General features: G+C 61.5%; 5 non-coding genes across 5 annotated transcripts; all 5 read left to right on the top strand.

The window, feature by feature from the left end:
* Positions 1 to 1536: 1536 nt before the first annotated feature.
* On the top strand, positions 1537 to 1655 carry LOC120586505 (5S ribosomal RNA). Its single transcript, XR_005648728.1, has one exon. It is a non-coding gene; the product is annotated as a 5S ribosomal RNA (ribosomal RNA).
* A 702-nt stretch (positions 1656 to 2357) lies between these two features.
* On the top strand, positions 2358 to 2476 carry LOC120586516 (5S ribosomal RNA). The gene has a single exon (XR_005648729.1). It is a non-coding gene; the product is annotated as a 5S ribosomal RNA (ribosomal RNA).
* A 1555-nt stretch (positions 2477 to 4031) lies between these two features.
* On the top strand, positions 4032 to 4150 carry LOC120586323 (5S ribosomal RNA). Its single transcript, XR_005648693.1, has one exon. It is a non-coding gene; the product is annotated as a 5S ribosomal RNA (ribosomal RNA).
* A 735-nt stretch (positions 4151 to 4885) lies between these two features.
* On the top strand, positions 4886 to 5004 carry LOC120586436 (5S ribosomal RNA). The gene has a single exon (XR_005648704.1). It is a non-coding gene; the product is annotated as a 5S ribosomal RNA (ribosomal RNA).
* Positions 5005 to 5730: 726 nt separating this feature from the next.
* LOC120586330 (5S ribosomal RNA) lies at positions 5731 to 5849 on the top strand. Its single transcript, XR_005648694.1, has one exon. It is a non-coding gene; the product is annotated as a 5S ribosomal RNA (ribosomal RNA).
* Positions 5850 to 10049: the final 4200 nt, after the last annotated feature.

Here is a 10049-nt window from a genome sequence, read left to right on the forward strand (position 1 = left end):
GGCTCTGTGCATCGGTGCACTCGTCTGCGTGTCCTGTCCTGTTCTCTGTGTGGGCGGGTACGGGCTCTCGCGCTCTCGCGCGCGGGATCTCTTCTCTCGTCTCTCCGTCTCTGTACCTTTCATCCTCACCGTCTCTCTGTGTGTCTGACCCCAGGTAGCTCCCGCCGCCCTCCCCTTCTCCGGCGACCCCGTCCCCTCCTTCGTGGCTCTCACTGGGCCTCCCGCCCTGGCGACCTGTGTCCTCCTTTCTCCTTCCCTCCCGGTCACTCGCTCCGTCTTTCCCTCTGTCTCTCAGCTCTCCCTCTCTGTATGTCTCTTGATGCGGAGTCGATGTGTAGGCAAGGGGCAGTGGACTGGGCGGGTCCTTGGTCCCGGTGGAGGGCGAGGGCTGCGCCCGTCAGAAACGATGCCTCGGGGTGCGACCAGGGTCTTCGTGTGTGTTTGGGCAGGTAGGGTGTGGCTCAGTGGGGAGGGCAGGGAAGGAGTGCGTCTGGGTCAGGGCCGGAGCCGGGCCGCAGGTGCCTAGGTATGCAGGTGGCCGAGACGATGGCAGGCCACGCCCGGGCCGGGCTCCTGCCCAGCGGCCAAGACTGGGGAGGCCTGGGTTGCGAGAGCGCCCACCCATACTTCCAGCACGGCCGGGAACCCGCCAAGGCCCTCGGTGCCTTAGAGCGGCTGGCGCTCGCTGGCCGCCGCCTCGCTGGCGCAATCCCCTCAACCTACCCCCCTAATATGTGCGCTGCAGGCGCCGGCGTCTCCCGCGCCCAGGAGGCCTGGCTCGAGATCTTGGGGCCGCAAGCAACAACCTCAATCGCCATGCCAACGTGAATGCGCTGGATCTCGTCTGATCTCGGCTGGTTAGTACTTGGATCGGAGACAGCTTGTGAATACCGGGTGCAGCAGGCTTTTGCTGGAGCCCAAGGGCTGCCCGCTCGGCCGCGCGCCCCTCGCCCTCGCCCGGCCTCACCTGCTCTCCTGCAGCCAGCCATGAGCTGTTTCCTCTGAATGCTCAGGGCCCTTCCCTTCCTGGGCTCCGCGGGGTCGAGCGCCAAGGGCCAAGGGCTCTGGGTGGAGGCGCCGGGCCGAAGAGAGTTGCCTTTTGGTGTCACCGTTGTGTCCGCGTGGTTTTGGGCAGGCCGGGCTCGGCGACTGCCGGGAGTGCAGCAGGGGCGTGGGTCTGGGTCAGGGCCGGGCCGGGCCGCACCTGCCTAGGTGCCCAGGTGGCCGAGAGGATGGCGGGCCACGACCAGGCCGGGCTCGTGCCGAGCGGCCAAGACTGGGGAGGCGGTTGGGTGGCCCGGGGCCTGGGCAGTCCCAGGATGCGAGAGGGCCCACCCAGACCTCTGGCATGACCGCGAACCGGCCAAGACCCGCGATGCCTTAGCATCGCTGGCGCCCGCTGGCTTCAACTTCGTCGGCGGAACCCTCTCCGCCCCCGCCCGAAACTCCCCCAGGAGATGCACTGCAGGCGCGAGAGTCTCCGGCGCCCTGGAGGCCAGGCTCCAGCTCTTGGGGCGGCAAGCGACAGCTTCTCCCGTCTACGGCCACACCACCCTGAACGCGCCCGATCTCGTCTGATCTCGGAAGCTAAGCAGGGTCGGGCCTGGTCAGTACTTGGATGGGAGACCGCCTGGGAATACCGGGTGCTGTAGGCTTTTGCCGCTCCCTCCTTTTTCCGCCCTCAAGCCACGGTGCCCCTGGACGCCCGCGGGACCTGCTCGTTCACTGGCTCGCACGCTGTCTCGGGGGTCCTGGGCAAACGTCCGAGCCAAGGGCTGCCCGCATAGCCGCGCGACCCGCGCCCTTGACCGCCCTCATCTGCTCTCATGCGGAGAGCCGTGGCTGTTTCCTCTGAATGTTCTGGGCTCTGCCTTCCTGGGCACCGCGGGGCCGAGCCCCAAGGGCAGAGGGCTCCGGGCAGAGGGCGAGGTCTCGGGCCGAAGCGTTGCCTGGTGGTGTCGCCGGTGGCTCCCGTCGGGAAGCACAGGGGTAGGGTGGGTCAGGGTCAGGGCTGGGCCGGCACTGGGCAGGGCCCCACCTGCCTAGGTGCCCAGTTGGCCGAGAGGATGGCGCGCCATGCCCGGGTCGGGGTCCTGCCCAGCGGCCAAGACTGGGAAGGCGAGCGGCCCGGGGCCTGGGCAGTCCCAGGATGCGAGAGCGCCCACCCAGACCTTCGGCACTGCTTCGAACCGGCCAAGGCCCGCGGTGCCTTAGCGCAGCTGGCGCTCGCTCGCCGCTGCCTCGCTGGCAGAACTCCCCAACCACCCCCCTCCAGTAGGTGCGCTGCAGGCGCGGGCGTCTCCCGCGCCCCGGAGGCCAGGCTCCAGCTCTTGGGGCGGCAAGCGACATCTTCTCCCGTCTACGGCCACACCACCCTGAACGCGCCCGATCTCGTCTGATCTCGGAAGCTAAGCAGGGTCGGGCCTGGTCAGTACTTGGATGGGAGACCGCCTGGGAATACCGGGTGCTGTAGGCTTTTTGCCGCCCCCTTTTTTTTTCCGGCCTCCAGCCAGGGTGACCCCGGACGCCCCCGGGCGCTGCTCCCTCGCTGTCTCGGGGGTCCCGGGCAGCCGCCCGAGCCCAAGCGCTCCTGCAGCCAGCCCTGGGCTGTTTCCTCTCTCCGCTCCGGGCCGTTCCCTTCCTGGGCTTCGCGAGGTCGAGCCCCAAGCACCGCCGTCTCTGACACACGCTGGGAGTTCGCTCGCACCCCCGGGACGCGGGACCGGCCAGCACCACTCGCCCGTCCGTGCCCTGACCAGCCCCGCTCCGCCCGAAGCCTCGAGTCTCGGCCCGCAGGCTTCTCCCCGCCCTTCTCATGGGACAGCCAGGGGCCCTCGGACCAGGCGCCAGGCCGTCCCGCACAGCCGGACGGGAAGCGGGACCGACCAGCCGCGTCAGAGAGGCTGAGACGCACGAGAGCGCGCGCGCGTGCGCGGCTAGAGCCCCTCTCGCCCGCGACAGGCCGCAGCGAACGGCCACACACGCACACACAACACACATACTCCAGGGAGCCCGAACGTCTTTCCTTTCTGTGGCGCGACCCCCGGCAGGACTTGAGCACAACGAGTCTCCCTGAGTCCCGGCCTGTCCCGGGGCACGGGGCACAGGCCACGAACCGCCTCCCCGCCCGAGCCCAGCCCCGGCACGACCACCCTCTGCTGTGGAAGCGGCCTCTTCAGGGCGGCCGCAGGCTCTCGGGGTCACAGTCGGGGTCCGGCTCTGTGCGTCGGTGCACTCGTCTGCGTGTCCCGTCCCGCTCTCCGTGGGCAGGCACGGCCTCTCCTGTCTCGTCTCTCTCTCCGTCTCGGTCACTTTCCTCCTCTCTGTCTCTCTGTGTCTGACCTCAGCCAGTTCCCGCGGCCCTCCCCTTCCCCGGCGACCCCGTCCCGGTCCCCTCCTTCGTGGCTCTCATTGGGACTCCTGCCCTGGGGACCTGTGTCCTCTTTTCTCCTTCCCTCGCTGTCACTCGCTCTGTCTCTGGTTTCTTTGTCCCTCTGTCTCTCTTGATGGAGAGAGTCGATGTGAAGTCGAGGGGCAGCGGACTGGGCGGGTCCCTGGTCCCGGTACAGGGCGAGGGCTGCGTCCGTCCGAAGCGATGTCTCGGGGTGTTGCCGGGGGCTCTGTGTGCGTGGGCAGGTCGGGCACGGCTGGGGGGCGGGAGCGCAGGTGAGAAGTGCGTCTGGGTCAGGGCCGGAGCCCAGACTTAGCCGGCCGCAGGTGCCTAGGAGCGCAGGTGGCCGAGAGGATGGCGGGCCACGCCCGGGCCGGCGTCCTGCCGAGCGGCCAAGACTGGGGAGAAGGGCTGCCTGGGGCCTGGGCAGTCGCAGGATGCGAGAGCGCCCACCCAGACCTCCGTAAGACTGGGAACCGGCCAAGGCCCGCGGTGTCTTAGCTCGGCTGGCGCTCGCTCGCCGCCGCCTCACCCGCGGAACCCCTGCAAATCTCCGAGGAGGTGCGGTGCAGGCGCGGACGTCTCTGGCAACCGGGAGGTCAGGCTCGAGCTCTTGAGGCGCCAGGCGACAACTTCTCCCGTCTACGGCCATACCACCCTGAACGCGCCCGATCTCGTCTGATCTCGGAAGCTAAGCAGGGTCGGGCCTGGTCAGTACTTGGATGGGAGACCACCTGGGAATACCGGGTGCTGTAGGCTTTTGTCGCCCCCTCCTTTTTCCACCCTCAAGCCAGGGTGCCCCTGGACGCCCGCGGGCCCTGCTCGTTCGCTGGCTCGCACGCTGTCTCCGGGGTCCTGGGCAAACGCCTGAGCCCAGGGCTGACCCCACGGCTGCGCGCCCCGCGCCCTTGACCGCCCTCACCTGCTCTCCTGCAGAGAGCTGTGGGCTGTTTCCTCTGAATGTTCCGGGCCCTGCCTTCCTGGGCACCGCAGGGCCGAGCCCCAAGGGCAGAGGGCGCTGGGCGGAGGGCGAGGTCTCGGGCCCAAGCGTTGCCTGGTGGTGTCCCGGTGGCTCAGTGTGGTCTTGGGCAGGTCGGGCTCGGCCACGGCGGGAAGCGCAGGGGAAGGGTAGGTCAGTGTCAGGGCCGGATCTCGGACTTAGCCGGGCCGCAGGTGCCTAGGTGCGCAGGTGGCCGAGAGGATGGCAGGCCACGCCTGGGTGAGGTCCTGCTCAGCGGCCAAGACTGGGGAGGCGGGCGGCCCGAGGCTTGGGCAGTCAGGGATGCGAGAGCGCCCACCCAGACCTCTGGCGCGGCCGGGAACCGGCCAAGGCGCGCGGGGCCTTAGCTCGGCTGGCGCTCGCTCGCCGCCGCCTTGCCGGCGTAACCCCGGCCACCTCCTTCCCCCAGCAGGAGTTGCGCTGCAGGCGCGGGCGTCTCCCGCGACCCGGAGGCCAAGCTCGAGCTCTTGGGGCGGCAGGCGACATCCTCTCTCGTCTACGGCCATACCACCCTGAACGCGCCCGATCTCGTCTGATCTCGGAAGCTAAGCAGGGTCGGGCCTGGTCAGTACTTGGATGGGAGACCGCCTGGGAATACCGGGTGCTGTAGGCTTTTGCCTCCCCCTCCTTTTGCCGCCCTCCAGCCACGGTGCCCCTGGACGCCCGCGAGCTCTGCTCGCTCGCTCACTCTGTCTCGGGGGTCCCGGGCTGCCACCCGAGCCCAAGGGCTGCACGAACGGTCAGGCGGCCCTCGCCACCGCCCGCCTCCACCGGCTCTCCTGCAGCCAGCCCTGGGCTCTTTTATCTCTCTGCTTGGGGCCTTTCCCTTCCCAGGCTCCTCGGGGCGGAGTCCCAAGGGCCGAGGGTTCTGGGCGGAGGGCGAGGTCTCGTGCCGAAGCGTTTCTTGGTGGTGTCGCCGGTGGCTCCGTGTGGTTTGGGGCAGGTCGGGCTCGGCCACGGCCGGAAGCGCAGGGGAGGGGTGGGTCTGGGTTATGGCCGGGCTGGGACTGGGCAGGGCCCCACCTGCCTAGATGCGCAGGTGACCGAGAGGATGGCGTACCACGCCCGGGTCGGGGTCCTGCCCAGCGGCCAAGACTGGGGAGGCGAGCGGCCCGGGGCCTGGGCAGTCCTGAGATGCGAGAGCGCCCACCCAGACCTCGGCACTGCCGCGAACCGGCCAAGGCCCGCGGTGCCTTAGTGCTGCTGGCTCTTGCTCGCCTCCGCCTCGCTGGCGGAACCCCCCCAACTCCCCTCTAGTAGGTGCGCTGCAGGCGCGGGCATCTCCGGCGCCCTGGAAGCCTGGCTCGAGCTCTTGGGGCGGCAGGCGCCCAGCTCTCTCGTCTACGGCCACACCACCCTGAACGCGCCCGATCTCGTCTGATCTCGGAAGCTAAGCAGGGTCGGGCCTGGTCAGTACTTGGATGGGAGACCGCCTGGGAATACCGGGTGCTGTAGGCTTTTGCCGCCCCTTTTTTTTTCCGCCCTCAAGCCAGGGTGCCCCTAGACACCCGCGGGCCCTGCTCGTTCCCTGGCAGGCTGTCTCGGGGGTCCTGGGCAGCCGCCCGAATCCAAGGGCTGCATGAACAGCCATGCGCCCCTCGCCACCTCCCGCCTCCACCTGCGCTCCTGCAGCTTCTGGGCTCTTTTCTCTCTCTACTTGGGGCCTTTCCCGTCCCTGGCTCCGCGGGGCCGAGCCCCAAGGGCCGAGGGCTCTGGGCGGAGGGCGAGGTCTCGGGCCGAAGCGTTGCCTGGTGGTGTCGCCGGCATCTCCGCGTGGTTTTGGGCAGGTCGGGCTCGGCCACGGCGGGGAGCGCAGGGGAGGGGTGGGTCTGGGTCAGGGCCGGGCCGGGACGTGGCAAAGCCGTTCCTGCCTAGGTGCCCAGGTGGCCGAGAGGATGGTGGGCTACGCCCGGGTCGGAGTCCTGCCGAGCACCAAGGCTGGGGAGGCGGGTGGCCCGGGGCCTGGGCAGTCCTAGGATGCGAGAGCGCCCACCCAGACCTTCGGCACGGCCGGCGACCGGCCAAGGCCCGGGATGAAGGGGCGAGGCGGGCGCGCGCTCTCCCGGCCCCCCGAAGCCCTGCGCGCCGCGGGTAGCTCCTGCCGGGCGAGGGGTCTGCACGGCCTCATCTCTGGGGCGGCTCTCTCGCCAGCGCGGCGGCGCGTGGGGGCGACGCCTCCCGACTGGGGCGCGGGCAGCTGAGGCAAGCGCTTGTCCACGCCGGCTGCGGCCATGGCTGCCGCTCCCCCACCCCACCCCGCTGCGGCTCTGGCGGGTGTCGCCGAGGCCGACTGCCAGTCAAGATGGGGCGGGGACAGGGGAGAGGACAGGAGCGGGGCGGGGAGGGATAGAGGAGGGCACAGGGGGAGGGGACAGGGGAGGGTGGAAGCGAGGGGCGCAGTGGCTGGGGTGGGGTCGGCAGGACGCAGGGCGTCACCTTCTCTTCGTGTTTCCCGGACGCGTCGCAGGAGAAGGTCCCGAGTCGCCTGTCGTCCGGGGAGGGATCTGCGCGGCCCCGGACTCGGCGACCCAGGGACGCGGCCCCTCGCTGACCACTTCGCAGCGATTACCAGACGGCGCTCTCCTGGGGCCAGCGTTCTTTCTTGAAGGCTGCTTGTTTAGTGAGGAAATTTTCCAACATCTGTCGTCAGAGAAAGTAAATTTTTGTTAATTTTCCTTTCATTTTTTAAATGCCTGTTTGGCACTGTAGCGACGGCGTCCTACTGAAACGATGCGTTCTGGTTTACTTTTCATTTCACAAAATGTTCCTGACACATAAACAATAATGAAGTTTATAAATAACATAAGACAATTAGAAACTGTTTTCTTGAGGTCTCTCACATGTAAAAGAGTGAAAAAAAACCAGGCGCAGTTCTAGTCCCACTTTCTGTGTTAATTTAATTTTTTTCTTTTGTTTGTTTTTCTTTATTAGCAGTTTTCTAAAGGGATTTAAAAATCAAAGTTTTAAACATGCCCAGATAAAAACACAATAGGAAAATAGTCATGGTATCAAATGTGAATTTTCCTTCAGTGTTTCTCTGAGTCATTCAACATTTATTACGTGTTTACAGTGTCTACACAGATAAATAAGGCAGGTCTTGGTCTTCAGACACCTGTGAGGCAGCAGAGTCAAAAACAACCAAAAGTGAGGCTGGGAGTCCCTGCCATCCATCTAAAGGGGCACGAGGAAAAGCAGGCTTCAGACATTTGAATCTCCCCCTATGACAGTTAGAAGAGTCTTCCTTTTGCTCTCTGAAAATACTCTTCCAGCAGTGCATTTAGGCCACAGATGGAAATCCTAAGGAAAAATCAAAGAATTATGTCTTCTGACGTGCATCATCTTTTGTGGGTCAGTAGTATCAGGACACAATAGAATGTAAGGGTCCCCTACGATATGATACAAGGGCATTCACAGATCTACTAGAACCTGCGAATTAAACGGTCAAGATATAGTACTCCCTGCAAAAGTGGACAATTTACAGAATGAGCAGCGGAGTTTTTATAGTTGTAGTCTGGAAGGTACTGAGCTAAAAAAAAAAACAACAAAACAAACAAACAAACAAAAAAAACAAACTTAAGAAGAATCAACAAAATCCTATTACTATCTTGTCCTATCCTGTCACGACAGTCACACAGTGTATTCACATTTCCATTAGCCATCAGACCTTAACCTCCGACCGACTTTGTGTGACCTGAAACCATACCTGCCTCACTCGCTAGGACACCTCCAGCATCTAACACAGTGTCTGGCACATTGATAACTACTTACCACATGAATAAAGGAGACATGAACAAGTTCTATACAGTCCCACGACCTCACCAAAACAAACTGTTATCCAGAAAAAGACCATTTCCTGACTTTTTGATGAAGGCGACAGTTTTGCCATCTGACTGACCAGTGTTTTTATTGTTCCATTGTATCTCTACATCTGGGGTTTCTTTATTGTCCATGTAATAATGATCTCTATGAAATATTTTCCTTTCTTCTTTATATGGCTTCTCTATCCACTTTGGAACTCATTTGAGGGTATTGCAGCGAATGGCAATTACTCTTCCTATGCTATAAAAGTAGCAGGTATACTGAGATTGTATTTGTATCAACGTCAAGATGTATCCAAAGTAAAAAATGTTTACTAGATGATTGCTTCATTTTAGTGTAAAGATAATACTGTAGTTAATGGTTACTCAATAAATGTTAAATAATACTCATCAATTGGAGGCATTTATGATTATTATACTTTGCCATCTCTCTTCGGGTGAATAATAGCACAACATAAACAGATAATGCGTGCAGTAGTAAGAGGTACACCTTACTCTTTACTTAACTACTACAGCTACAGTTCCAGTTATCTACTAAGTCACAAACTAAAACCTAAGGCCTAAGATCACAAACTTTGTCATGTTTTCATGACTCTGCAGATGGATCGAGTGGTTATTCTGTGAGCTTTCCCTGGGCTTACTCGGCTGGCAGGTGGGCTGAGGCTGGTCTCAGCTGAGACAGCTGGGATGGCCAGGCAGCTCTCTAGTCTTTCACTCCGGGCTCCCTGACGCACCTGGTGCTCACAGGGTGACTGTGGAAGCTATGGCACCTCTTCAGATCTAAGCTCTGGATCTCAAGTAATGTCACTCCCACCACATTATTCCACCTCATTCGCCTGCCTCCTGCCCAAAGAAAGTTAGTCAAAGGAAGTCACAAGGCCAGTTAGAGGAACGGACCCCATCTCTCCAGAGGAGAGTAGCAAGGTCACGCTCCAAGGGGTGTGAACACAGGAAGGCACGGCCCTTCGGTGGCTGTTCTGCAGCGTCCACCATAGTCCGTCCTCTGGCTACGACAGTTCACAGCCCCTCACAGGCAAACTATCCTTACCCATTCCCAAGACTCCAAAGTCCATTTAATCACCAAAGTCATCTCTGTGTATCTCGTTGCCTAAAGTCCAGGTGCAGGCAAAACTCCTCGACCATGATTCCACAGGTTCAGCTCCTGGAGCACAGCACCTGTGGATTCAGAGCGCTGTGAACTAGGAAGACAAACAGTGCCCTCCTCATTCTCAGCCGCCCAGCCTGTGAGACAGCAATAAATACTCCCGCTTCATAAGGTGAGGGGAAGGAGGTATTGCTCTCAGAATGGAAGGTTCTGAATGCACTGAACCACAGGGTCCTGAAATCCACCCGGGCATGTCACCAGCTCCCTTGACCCTAGGGCCAGGCGGCACTCCTTTATTACAGCAAGCTTCGCCCCCATGTTTCCTCGTCTATTGCTCTCCTTGGCTCTTGGCCTTGCCACCGAGTTCTTTCTTTTCCAGAAGATATGGCTCCTGTCTGCAGCTAAGTAGCTTTCCCACCCCACAGAAGGCTGAAAGGCCCAGAGGTGCTTTTTTTTTTTTTGATCTCTCTCTATTCTTTTTAATCCAAGTTGACACTACATTTGAGACCCTTCATTTTCTTAGAAGCCCCTTCCACTTTGTCTGTCAGAGGAAGTCTCCAAGTCACTGCCTGGAATCCTTCAGGTATCTTAACCAGGGGTTTTACAGTCATCCCCTTGATTTGAATTGTATCCTGAGACTATTTCTTACATTAAATACTGTCCTGAGTCCTCTATATTTCCTCTAAGTTCTGTTGTAAACTGTACATTCTTTCTTTAATTTATTTCTGCTGTGGG

Source organism: Pteropus medius, unplaced genomic scaffold (genome assembly GCF_902729225.1).
Source record: "Pteropus medius unplaced genomic scaffold, Ma_sr-lr_union100, whole genome shotgun sequence".
NCBI lineage: Eukaryota > Metazoa > Chordata > Mammalia > Chiroptera > Pteropodidae > Pteropus > Pteropus medius.